The sequence below is a fragment of the Glycine max genome, chromosome 2 (assembly GCF_000004515.6).
Source record: "Glycine max cultivar Williams 82 chromosome 2, Glycine_max_v4.0, whole genome shotgun sequence".
Lineage (NCBI taxonomy): Eukaryota > Viridiplantae > Streptophyta > Magnoliopsida > Fabales > Fabaceae > Glycine > Glycine max.
In genome coordinates this window covers 23,814,928-23,828,716 of record NC_016089.4, presented here as the reverse complement: position 1 = coordinate 23,828,716, position 13,789 = coordinate 23,814,928, and the positions used below count along the sequence as shown (strand labels likewise).

Below are 13,789 nucleotides of genomic sequence, written 5' to 3'. Positions count from 1 at the left end.
GGTAACTGAGGCCATTTGTCCAACATCCTATTCTTGATAACTCACTTCTCTCTAAAAAGACAAACTTTCCGGAATGATAAAATGAGGTCACATGAACGTCTTGAAAACACAGTCAATCAAATGCTTTTTTTTTTCTTTTTGAACACTTTTTTTTTAAAACTTATTTGTTTTGAACTTTACTCGTTGTTTTACGGCGCCCCCAACAATGTGCAGGATGAGTAATCTCTGATTGAACGGTCTTGGAAGTCCAAACTCAGGAGCACAGGTCGCTTGAGCAAACAGACCAATGGCTTGCACCCACATTCCGGTGAAAGTTGAATAAGCAAAGATGCATTTGTGAGAGGATGAGGGACAAAGATATCAACTTTATCCATTTCATTTAACATTGTAACTGTAGTTTACAATAATGGTACAAACTTGAAAATCCTGATGAGTCATTAGAGACATCTAACAACAGCTTTCAAAATTGGCCCATGTGTGGCATCTCTTGTCAATGCCAGGATTTACACGCGATTCTCCTCAAATTTCAGCCCGCATCAATTAGACCTTGCACCTTACGCTTCAGAGCCCTACAATGCTCAAAGGAACGCCCCGGGGCTTCTTCGTGACAAGCACACGTTGCCTTCGAGTCATATTCTCGGAGAAATGGAGGTTGATGAACCTTGGCTGGGGTTATGGCTACCATTGAATTATCAAGTAGATATGGGAGCAAGTTAGCATAGGACACTGGAATTGGGGTGAATTCTATAGGCTTTTTCACTGCAAAATTCATTTCTTGGTTGGTGTTTTGGTTTATGCTAAAGGTGGTGTTTGTCATTGGAAGTGCGGTAGGTAGGCTTTGTGGTTGATTTTAGGGATGGCCTTTGTGGATGACTGGGTGGTGGGTAATGAGAAGGGTTGAGTAATGACATTGTTGGGTTGGTGGGAAACTTGGTTGTATAAGAATGGCAGTCACAGCATAGGTTTCTCCCTCATTCTCATCCTCTTCACTTGCCCTAGTTTTTTTTTTTTTTGCATTTATCAAAGCAAGATGATCAGATTTGCCTCTTTTAGACCCACTTCGATCATTTCGCCGGTGAAGATCAAATCCGCAAAGCTTGAAGGTGTGTAACCCACCATTTTCCATAGTAGAATACTGGTAATGTGTCTACTATCATTGTCATCATTTTTCGTCATTGAGGTGCCACTTGAGCTGCCAGGTTCTCCATTTTTGGGCGTATTCTTTGAAAGATCCATGCCCCCTTTTTTTGCACATGATTTGTAGTTGCATCCTATCTGAAGCCATTATACCAACACTGCCTAACGAAGGCAACCATTAGGTCCTCCCAGGAATGGACTCGGGAAGGTTCCAAGTTAGTGTACCAGGTAACAACTACCCCAGTAAGACTTTCTTGGAAGGAATGTATCAACAATTCCTCATCTTTTATGTATGCCCCCATCTTCCGACAATACATCTTTAGATGGTTCTTGGGGCAAGTAGTCCCCTTGTACTTGTCAAAGTCCAGCACCTTGAACTTGGGAGGGGTGATGATATTGGGTACTAGGAACAACTCTTCTAGGTTAGCAAAGGCATAATCTTCACCTCCTTCAATGGCCCTGAGCCTTTCCTCTAGATGATCCAACTTTCCCATTTCTGCCATAGCATGAGGGTTTTTACTTGTTGTGGAATGCAAGAGGTGTAGTTGTGGGTGATACTGAGGGCCCTCCAAAGTGTTTTGCAGGGGTATACCACCAACTGCTTGCCCTTCAGTGGCATATCCGAGGCAAGGCTCGAAGTCGGCTAGATTGTGGTGAGGAATTTCATGTGTCTCCCCCAAGGTTTAAGAGACATGTGCATGATAGTTCGGGGTTGTTGGCTCTCAATGGATATAGGAGTGGAGTTATTGACATCCCCATTGAGAGTGTACGCCACATTGGGTGGTGTATAGTTGGGAGGCAGGCCATATGGCGGGAAGGCGTGCTTATTTTGATTTTGCACATCATGGAGGTCGTCCCTACTTCCCAAATCTTTGCCTACCATATCTAAGGTTGGATGATTCATTTGGTTGAGGCCAGATGGGGGCATCAGGTTCACCTTAGCAACAGTGCTGGTAGCGACAATTGTAACCGCATTGACTTCCATTATCTTCTTCATGCTCATCATGGCCTCCATCATTGTGGCCATTTTCTCTTTCATGGCCTCCATGTTGGCCTTCACCTTCTCTTGCACCTCCTCTGCTTTACCCATTACTCTAGCTCTAGCACAGGTTCGGTAAGGGCGTCGTAAAGCGGGTTCTTTTCTTTTTTATAACAATGATTAAGTTCTCTTTTTTTTATTTTATTTTTCAAGGAAAGAATGTAATGAGCAATGCAACCAATGAAAAGCATGGATGTATGCGAATGATGCATAGTTGAAGTATTGCGAATTTTTACGCAGGACATGGGGTTGAATCAATTTAGATTTTCAACATGGTCCATGACATCTTTGTCAAGGTGAAGCTGGAAGTAATAAGGATATCAACAATCCTAAACGTGTTTGGCAGTAGGCGAAGCAATGATGTAACACGATCCATCTTTTGCCCCAATTTTTGCAAGATGGTTACTTCCATGCTTCAACTTGACTCATGAACCTTTTCGTAAAAGCGCGAGCTTGGTTCAACCCCATAACCCAGGGAATGGCAATTTTGATCGCCAATACTTCAACAACATTTCATAGGGATGAAAGACTCGAGAATACGCATGCTATGCATGGAAAATGTAATTATGAGATTGAGATGCCCGAAGAGACATCCTTTCTTAATTAACCATGCATTAGGTACCATGCTCAATCATTTTGTTTTGTTGTTTGTGTTTTTTTTTTAATTTTAGAAATGCGTTTATGATCCCAACATGGTTGGCTCATGGTACCTAACACATGTAACTAAGAATGCATCATGAATTTTCATGCTTCCCTTTTTTTGTTTTTGTTTTGTAGAGGAAAACACAAGGATCATGTATGAGCAAACATGTTGAACAAAAAGTATGTTGAACGCATATGCATGATGATGCAATGACTCATGCAAAATGTGAGGCTGGAATGTGATAACGGACAAATGCAGGAACGATATGTTCATTATGATGCTGAAGAGATGTTTATGCGATGCATGATATGAATGCATTTACGGACACGAGAGCATGAAAAGTCATCTCTCCTTACTTGCACATTTGGGGTCGCAGTGCCCCATGTGTGCAGTTAAGAAGATGATATGGATCTTCCGACTTCCCATGACAAAAGACGAGACCCACATACAACGCATGTGTGACGGCATGATGCAGACGCGCAAAAGCATAACATGGGGATGCACATAGTACGACAATATCCACAAATAATTACAAACAAAGGCGTACATGACATTTAGGACTACATGCATGGTAGTGTTTAAAATGGCACGCAGCGTGTTCGCTCTGTGCCCCTATTTGGGGACCTATGGGATAATATCTAGGGGTCTCTAATAACTACTCCCAAAGATTCATAACTTACATGGCTGTTTTCTAGAGGTATCATCACTCAAGATAATAATATTGTGGCGGTATGGAATACCAGCAACAACATATTATAACGAGAGAAAGCTCTAGACGAGGTTTCACTATTATCAAGCAAGTCGGAGACCTAGCATGATTATAGATTCACCTCCACTCCTTAGATTCCCATGAACCTGGGTATAGGGCCCCTTTTTTACTCAAACCTGTGGGTGCTTAGAATGCAGTGTAAAAATGTAGAAAAGACAGCAATTATTACATTTTGCACAGCTCAACAAATGCACACACAAAGTTTCACAATTCCACAATTCCTTAAAATAGGCTTAACTCACAAAAATTTCCCCAGTGGAGTCGCCAACTGTCGCAACATGCCCTTTTGCGGGCGAGCGAGGTGAGGCTCACGGGTGCGCTTTCCAAAGGAGGAAAGATGCGCGGAGTCGCCACCAACGTTTATTTGTGGAAAACGTCGGAAAAACCAAAGGAAACCGGTCAAAATGAAAATTCTAAGTTCGGGAGTTGTATTTACGTTTGAGGAAGGTATTAGCACCTCTCATGTTTGTCTCAAAGGACAACAGCCTATTTTTTAGAATTTGTGGAAATTGTGTTACCTTAACTTTTATTTCTTTTTATTTTTTTGAGGTCGACAAAAGCGGGGCTTTTGCTCCTACGTACCCTCCATCGAAGAGGAAATCAGACCTACGTAGTTCTTTCTTAAGAGTGAATCAAGCGATTCTTTTTACTTGAAAGGTGATCATTTTAAGGCATTGGGCCTTAAAAATGATCCATTTACTTGATAAGGAAAACTGAGATGATAAACTTTCAAACCCTTTTTAGTGACTTTTTTTGTGGACGAGCTTGACTAGGCGAATTGATTTTAGCCTTAGTTTCACTTTAGTTATTAGTCAATTCAATTAAGAATGAGAAATCCCAAAGAGAAAACGCCCGATTGATTTTTCGCTTCGTTTTACTAAAAGGTATTTTTTGATTATTATATTATTATTTTACCTCTTTTTTTATTTCCAACGTGGTTACGACACAACCGAACGGTTGGAATTCATTTTAACAGAAATTAACGGATGTTACAAATCAAATGATCGGTGGAAATTTATTTTATTTTTTGATTAGGCGATAAATGACTTAAATAAATGACTGAAGCACGTCAAAAGGGGGTACGGAAAGTAAATGAAAATGAGAATAAAAATACATGAAACAAAATGTGGACCACCACGGGTACATAGAATGAATTGAAAAGCTCGGTTTGAGGTACTTACCAGTTGAAGACCGAAGAAAACAAAGAACGAACGATGAATGTCGAAGAACGGTTGAAAATCTTCGCGTAATTACTCACGGAAACGTTACGGAAACGTCGCGGCTTTGATTTTCTTCACGGAAACAATTTTCCTCAGCAATTTTGAGAGAATAAGAAGTGCCAAGAAGGCTGAACCCCTTTCCTCTTCACTCCTTCCCCAGTTATAGCACAATAGGGGAGGAGCTTGCCACCCAGCTCGCCCAGGCGAGCAAGGTTGCTTCCTCCAGAAGCAACCGCCTTCTGGAGGAAGAAACTGGAAGGCCCAAGTGGGCCTGATTGCTATTTGTACCCCCCCTTTTACTAAATGCACCCCCTTCTACCTTTTTTGGTAATTCTTTTCCCGTAACGTTACGAAGCTTTACGAATTTCGTAACGACACCTATTTTCTTTCCGTAAGGTTACGAATCCTCACGGATCATTTATTTACTCTTTTTTAGCTTTCGAAGAAGTTACGGAAACTCACGAATTGCGCAAAAACTCCTCCTTTTGGTTTTCGCCACATTACGGAACTTCATGGATCGCGTAAGCCTGCTTCCTTTTGATTTCCGGTATGTCTCGAGACTTCACATATTGTGAAACAAAGGATGCCAAGTATCTCAAAACGGCTGATCAAAGGTTGCATATCATCAAGTAATAATCCCCGGACGAAATTAGGGTATGACAATAGGCATAACACTAACAAAAGCTCCTAAATCTAGCATGGCATTGTCAAACTTATTGTTCCCTATAACACAAGGTATGCAGAATGTACCTGGATCCTTACATTTTTCAGGGATTTGGGGAACAGATTTACCAATCAATGTAGAGACATTTCTGCCCATGCTAATTCTTTCACTTACTTTAAGGTTCCACTTATGAGTGCATAGCTCTTTCAAGAATTTAGCATATCTTGGAATTTGCTTTATTGCATCCAGCAGAGGTATGTTTACCTTTACTCTTCTAAATGTTTCCAAGATCTCCTTCTCTGCCTCTTCCACTTTTTTGTTGGAAATTGCTCTTGGAGGGAATGGAAGAGGGATATGCTACTGTAAGTCAGAATTACCAGTAAAAGATTCACCTGCATAGAAATTGTTAGGCAACTTACTCTTTAAATTTTTGTCATCATCTTTTTCTGGAGTAGAGTGAAGTTGGGCAAGTTCATTTGCGGATGAGGAAGATGCTACTGGTTGAGGTCCTTGATACTGCTTTCCCAACCTCAATGTAATGGCACTCACATTTTTAGGATTTTGGACAGATTGAGAAGGCAGCTTGTCATAGTTTTGTGATTGAGCTTGGTTCAGCTAGATGGCCATCTGCCCCATCTGATTTGTTAAACTCTGAATTGAGGTTCTAGTCTCCTGCTGAAACTGCATGTTCTGTATTGTCATTTGCCTCACTAATTCTTCTAATGAAGGTTGAGGAAGGGCCTCAGTAGTGGATTGTTGTCTTTGTTGATGTTGTTGTTGTTGTTGTTGCACTGGAGGAGGAACGTATGGTTTACTTGCACTAGTAGCATTTTGGAAGGAAGGAGCAGGCTGTTGTTGTTGTTGTTGAGGGCTAGACCATCTGAGATTAGGGTGATTCCTTCATCCGAGATTGTATCTGTTGCTGGAGAGGTCATAATTGTTTTGCTATGGTTGATTTTGCTGCTGAGGTTGAGGAGGTCTATTATAGATGTTTACAGCATAAGCTTCAGGCTGTTCAATTTCTCTAGATTGCTGCACAGAAGGGCAAAGGTCTGTATGGTGGTCGACAAAGGAACATAAACCACAGAGTATTGCGACAGGTATAGATTTTTGATTCAAGGCCAGTTGGGTTACCAGGTTAACCAAGGCATCTAGTTTACCCTCAAACTTCTTAGTTTCAGATGATGAAGATGAATTCGTGGCTACCTCATGCACTCCTCTAATGACAATAGCATCATTTCTGGCACTAAATTGCTGGGAGTTGGAAGCCATCTTCTCAATTAAATTCCTGGCTTCAACAGGGGTCATGTCTCCAAGGGCTCCACCACTGGCAACATCTATGATACTTCTCTCCATGTTACTGAGTCCTTCATAAAAATATTGGAGAAGAAGCTGCTCGGAAATCTGGTGGTGAGGGCAACTGGCGCATAGTTTTTTAAATCTCTCCCAGTATTCATATAGGCTCTCTCCACTGAGTTGCCTAATGCCTGAAATATGCTTTCTGATGGTAGTGGTCCTGGAAGCAGGGAAATTTTTTTCTAAGAATACTCTCTTGAGGTCATCCTAGCTCGTGATGGACCTTCGAGCAAGGTAATATAGCCAGTCCTTTGCCACTCCCTCTAAAGAATGAGGAAAGGTCTTCAGAAAGATGTGATCTTCTTGGACATCTAGAGGTTTCATGGTGGACAGACAATATGGATTTCTTTCAAATGTTTATGAGGGTCTTCACTTGCAAGACCATGAAACTTGGGCAACAAGTGGATCAATCCAGTTTTAAGAACATATGAGACATCTTCATCAGGGTATTGAATGCATAAGCTTTCATAAGTGAAATCAGGTGCAGCCATTTCCCTTAGAGTCCTCTCACGAGGTAGAGGTTGAGCCATATTTTCATAATGTTCAATATCAGAATGCTCAAAATCAGGATGTTCAAAATCACCAACCACAAAATTCTCATACTCACCAATAACAAGATGCTCAGAATGCTCAAAAGGTACAAAATGTTCAGGGTAATCACGATGCACACTATGCCTAACTAATCTATGAAATGTCCTATCTATTTCAGGATCAAAGGGTTGTAAGTCACCTTGATTGCCTCTAGTCATGCACTATATGCAGCAGTTCATGTGTTTTTCATACAGGGCAAAAGAGGTGGGTTAAAACTACAGCTATACTCAAACAATATCCAAATGAGCTAAAATTTTGTGAGCGACACCCTAAAATCATGAAAAGGTAGCACAAAATTTTCTTGACAAAAATTCAAAATCTAACTATGGAAACTGACTAAGGAAAGTTTAGAAAAATAAAACAATAAAACTTGAAAAATAAAAAAACTAGTAAACAGACAATTTTGGCTAGTTAGAGACCTCTTTGCTCGGTTGCCATGGCATGGGAAATTTTTTTCTACCCCAAATATATATATAATAATAGTCATTCTGATACCCAGAGCAAAAGTTATGGCCGTTTGAAGTTTTGTTAAACAGAAGTTCTTAAATTTTTTTGAATCTCTCAAATCTAGCCACAATAAGTGTTCCTGGTATTTTTCACACAAAATATGAGTGAAAATAACCTACCACACCAAAATTCAGCCAAAAATAACAACCCTAACTATCAAAACAAAAATCGCCAATTAAATTGTCAGCAGCAGTCATTAATGTAATGTTGTGTGAACAATAACACATAATCAGTCTCTAATTCCGTCACTAAGCATTATTCTCAGCAAAACATAAAACTGAAACAGGGGAAGCGCTGAACAAGAGGTCTACTAAATTGTAAAATAGAACATCAAATAAAATAGAACTGTCATACCCTAATTTCGTCCGGGGACCTTTGCTTGATGACATGCGACCTTTCTTTGGTCCTTGTGAGGTGCTTGGCACCCATCATTAGGCAATTTGTGAAATTCCAGGACATGCCGAAAAACCAAAAAAATATTGATGCACAATCCATAAGTTTCCGTGACACACCGGAAATCAAATGGAAGCATCGTTGCATAATTAGGTGAGGTTCCGTAACATTCCGTAAGTCAAAAAGGGGATGATTATGTAATCCGCAAGGTTCCATAACATTACGGAAAGAAAACAAGTATCGTTACGAAATTCGTAAGTTTCCGTAACTTTACGAAAAAAAGAATCACCAAAAAAAGCAGAGGGGGTGTACTTAGTAAAAATGGGGGTGCAAATAGCACCCAGGCCCACTTGGGCCCTCCAGAATATTCCTCCAGAAGGCTGTTGCTTCTGGAGGAAGCAACCTGGCTCGCCTGGGCGAGCTGAGCTCGCCTGGGCGAGCTGGGCGGCAACCACCTCCCCTATTTTGCTATAAATAGGGGAGGAAGTGAAGAAGAAAAGGGTTCAGCCCCTTAGGCACTTCTCTCTCTTTCGAATTTGCTTGGAAAAATTGTTTCCGTGAAGAAAATCTAAGCCGAGGCGCTTCCGAAACGTTTCCGTAACGTTTTCCGTGAAGAATTTCGCAAAGGTTTCGACCGTTCTTCGACGTTCTTCATTCGTTCTTCATCGTTCTTCGATCTTCTACGGGTAAGTACCTCGAACCAAGCTTTTCGATTCATTCTATGCACCCATGGTGGTCCACATTGTGTTTTGTGTATTTCTATTCTTGTTTCATTTGCTTTTCTATACCCCCTCTTGACGTGCTTAAGCCATTTTACTTAAGTCATTTCTCGCTTAACTTAAAAGTAAAATAAATTTCCACCGAACGTTTGAATGGTATTATCCGTTAACTTCGGTTAAAATGAATTCCGACCGTTCGGTCATGCCATAACCACGTTGGAAATCAAAAAGAGGTAAAAAATAATATAATAATCAAAAAAACATCTTTTAGCAAAATCAAGCGGAAAATCAATCGGACGTTTTCTCTTTGGGATTTCTCATTCTTAATCGAATTGATTAATAACTAAAGTGAAACTAAGGCTAAAATCAACTCGCCTAGTCAAGCTCGTCCATAAAAAATAGGCTTTTGAAGTTTGTCATTTCAATTTCTCACTAAGTAAAATGGATCATTTTTAAGGTCCAACGCCTTAAAATGATCACCTCTTAAAGTAAAAAAGAATCACTTGATAAGAAAAAACTACGTAGGTCTGATTTCCTCATCGCAAATTGAGGAATACGTAGGAGCAAAGGGAAACACCCTTGTCGACCACAAAAAGAGAAAAATATAAAAAGGGTATAAAGGATATAAGGACATAAAAGGGAACGTAAAAATCAAAGTCATGTTTGCACATTCGATTAAAGGCTGTCGTCCCTTGGGACGGACGTGTGGGGTGCTAATACCTTCCCCGTGCGTAAATACAACTCCCGAACCTTTCACTTAAAAGTTCGTAGATCGCGTCTTTTCCGGTTTTTCCGACGTTTTCCTCAAATAAACGTTGGTGGCGACTCCGCGCGTATTCCTTTCGTGGAACACGCATCCCGCGAGTCACGCGTCGCCCTCCCGCCGAAGGGTAGGTTGCGACAGTTGGCGACTCCACTGGGGACTGTTTTTAGAGAGTTAGGCCATTTAATCTTGTGCAATGTTTTACCGTGACTTACTCCTTTGTTGGGTTTCCCTTCATTATGTTCTTGTATATATAACTCATTGATGTTTTTTTTGTGCATTTTTAAGTGTACGCTTGAGGTAAATATTTATTCATTTGATACACACAAACACTAACACTATTTGCACACACGGTGAGTTGAAAAAGGGCCCTATACCCGGGTTCGTGGGAACATAAGGAGTGGAGGTGAATCCGTGATCATGCTAGGTCTCCGACTTGCTTGATTACAGTGAACCCTCATCTAGAGTTTTTCTCTTTGAAAACATATTGTTGCTAGTAGTCCCTACTGCTACAATATGTTCTTCAAAGAGGATAATACCTCTAGAAACCATCAAAAGAGATATGACTACCTTGGGGGTTATCACTAAATGCCTAGTTAGTTCTCTCCCTTATAGGTCCCTTAAATAGGGGCACGAGCAGACACGCTGCGTGCCATTTTTCACACTGCCATGCATAAGTATCATATACCCTTTTGCTTATGTTCAGTGAATATTGTCATACTGTGTACATTCCCGCATTGTGTCTTTTGCATAGGCATCGCATATGGGTTCTGTCTTGATCCCTTGTGTAAACAAACTGTCATACCCTAATTTCGTCCGGGGACCTTTGCTTGATGACATGCGACCTTTCTTTGGTCCTTGTGAGGTGCTTGGCATCCATCATTAGGAAATTTGTGAAATTCCAGGACATGCCGAAAAACCAAAAAAAATATTGATGCACAATCCGTAAGTTTCCGTGACACACCGGAAATCAAATGGAAGCATCGTTGCATAATTAAGTGAGGTTCCGTAACATTCCGTAAGTCAAAAAGGGGATGATTATGTAATCCGCAAGGTTCCGTAACATTACGGAAAGAAAACAAGTATCGTTACGAAATTCGTAAGTTTCCGTAACTTTACGAAAAAAGAATCACCAAAAAAAAAGCCAAAGGGGGGTGTATTTAGTAAAATGGGGGTGCAAATAGTAATTTTCGAATCTGGGCCCTTCTAGAGGTTTCTGGGCAATTTCTTGCTTAAGGTTGAAGTAACCTAGCTCGCCTGGGCGAGCTAGGTGGCCACCACACCCCCCATTTTGTTGGAAAATGGTATTCCGGGGCTTCCGGGACACCCGTAATGCTTCTGTAAAATTCCCATAACTCTAAATAAGCATAACTAACTTAATACGGGTGAGACGGAAGAGAAAAAAAGAAGAAAATCAAGTCCTATATGCTTCCGTAAGGCTTCCGTAACTTTTCCGTAAATTACGAAAGAAGGGGGGTGAACTTATCAAAATTGGGGGGGGTGCAAATAGCAATTTCGAAATTTTGAATTGGACCTTCCAGAACGTTTTTTGAAGCTGGGTTGCTTCTGGAGGAAGCAACCCAGCTCACCTGGGCGAGCTAAGGTCGCCTGGGCGAGCTGGGCGGCAACCTCCTCCCCCTTTTTCCTATAAAAAGGCTGAAGGGGGCTGTTCTAAGGATCCCTCATCCCCCTGGCTATGTATTTCAGCTGTTTTGGGTGAAAAAAATTGTTTCCGTGAAGAAAATCCAAGCCGAGGTGCTTCCGTAACGCTTCTGAGATGTTTCCGTAAGCAAATCCGTGAAGGTTTTCGTCCGTTCTTCATCGTTCTTCATCCGTTCTTCGTTCTTCAACGGGTAAGTTTTTGAATCCGAGACTTTTAATTCATTTCTTGTTTTTTTAAGCTTTCCTCTTTATTTCGTTCATTTTCGATTTCTTTTCTTCCGTCTTTAACGCGCTTTTACCGTTTATTTAAGGCGTTTTCTCACCTAATAAATGATAAAATGAATTTCAACCGATCATTTGTGTTGTAATCTCATTTAATCACTTTTAAAATGAAATCTAACTGATCGTTCACGCTATAACCTCGGTTAAACAAAAAAAGTAAAATAATAATAAAATAATCAAAATATCTTGAAAAATAATAATAAATTAAACAAAATATCTTTGAATAAAATAAAACAAAAAAATCAATCGGACGTTTTTTCTTTGGAAGTTTCCTTGAATGAATTGATTAATAACCAAAGTGAAACTAAGACTAAAATAGACTCACAAATCAAGTTTTGTCCGAAAATCACTAAAAACCGTTTTAAGGTCCAACGCCTTAAACGGTCCTCTTTGCTTTTATCGGTTAACATGGACCGTTCAAAAGCATAAAATCAACATGTAACTTTACCGCTTTTGAAAGAACTACGTAGGTCTGAGTTCCTCGTTGAGGATACGTAGGAGCAAAAGCCCCGCTTTTGTCGACCATCCCAAGAGATCGTTAATGGTCCAATGCCTTAACATTTCTCTCCTTTCAAAAACAAGAGATCGTTAATGGTCCAACGCCTTAACGTTTCTCATCTTTCAAAATCAAAAGACCGTTTAATGGTCCAACACCTTAAATGACCTTTTGTTCAAATAAAAACATATTTTGCAAAAAAGACAAAAACAAACTTAACCAAACACTTTGTTCCGAAAGAACTACGTAGGTCTGATTTCCTCATCACAAATTGAGGAATACGTAGGAGCAAAGGTAAACACCCTTGTCGACCACAAAAAAGAAAAAAATATAAAAAGGGTATAAAGGATATAAGAACATAAAAGGGAACATAAAAATCAAAGTCATGTTTGCACATTCGATTAAAGGCTGCCGTCCCTTGGGACGGGCGTGTGGGGTGCTAATACCTTCCCCGTGCGTAAATACAACTCCCGAACCTTTCACTAAAAAGTTCGTAGATCGCGTCTTTTCCGGTTTTTCCGACGTTTTCCTCAAATAAACGTTGGTGGCGACTCCGCGCGTATTCCTTTCGTGGAACACGCATCCCGCGAGTCTCGCGTCGCCCTCCCGCCAAAGGGTAGGTTGCGACAGTTGGCGACTCCACTGGGGATATTTTTTTAGAGAGTTAGGCCATTTAATCTTGTGCAAATGCTTTACCATGACTTACTCCTTTGTTGGTTTCCCTACATTATGTTCTTGTGTATATAAACTCTTTGTTGCTTCTAGTGCGTTTTAAAATGTATGCATGAGGTAAATATTTATTCATTTGATGCACACAAACACCAACACTATTTGCACACACTGTGAGTGAAAAAGGGCCCTATACCCGGGTTCGTGGGAACATAAGGAGTAGAGGTGAATTTGTGATCATGCTAGGTCTCCGACTTGCTTGATTACAGTGAACCCTCATCTAGAGCTTTTCTCTTTGAAAACTTATTGTTGCTAGTATTCCCTGCTGCTACAATATGTTCTTCAAAGAGGATAATACCTCTAGAAACCATCAAAAGAGATATGACTACCTTGGGGGTTATCACTAAATGCCTAGTTAGTTCTCTCCCTTATAGGTCCCTTAAATAGGGGCACGAGCAGACACGTTGCGTGCCATTTTTCACACTGCCATGCATAAGTATCATATACCCTTTTGCTTATGTTCAGTAAATATCGTCATACTGTGTACATTCCCGCATTGTGTCTTTTGCATAGGCATCGCATAAGGGTTCTGTCTTGATCCCTTCTGTAAACAAACCAACGGAGGGTCCGTGTCGCCTTCTTAAAAACGTGCATTGGGGCATTCTGCTACCCCTAGACGTCGTATCTAAGAAGGGGACAAATTCCCCGGACCCCCGCTTTTCTAGATTGCATCTGTGTCATATGCATTCCATCATGCATTCATCCATCCCACCCATGATAGATGTCGGAGTTTTGATTCGCACTAGATTTTATTTCACTTTAGTAAAACATGGGATCAAGTCAAAAGCCTTCGCTTAAAAAGAGGTTTTATCAAGTCAA

General features: G+C 40.6%; 1 non-coding gene across 1 annotated transcript; it reads left to right on the top strand.

Moving 5' to 3' along the window:
* The first annotated feature begins 6,874 nt into the window (after positions 1–6,874).
* LOC113000938 (small nucleolar RNA R71) lies at positions 6,875–6,981 on the top strand. Its single transcript, XR_003266234.1, has one exon. It is a non-coding gene; the product is annotated as a small nucleolar RNA R71 (small nucleolar RNA).
* The last annotated feature ends 6,808 nt before the right edge of the window (positions 6,982–13,789 follow it).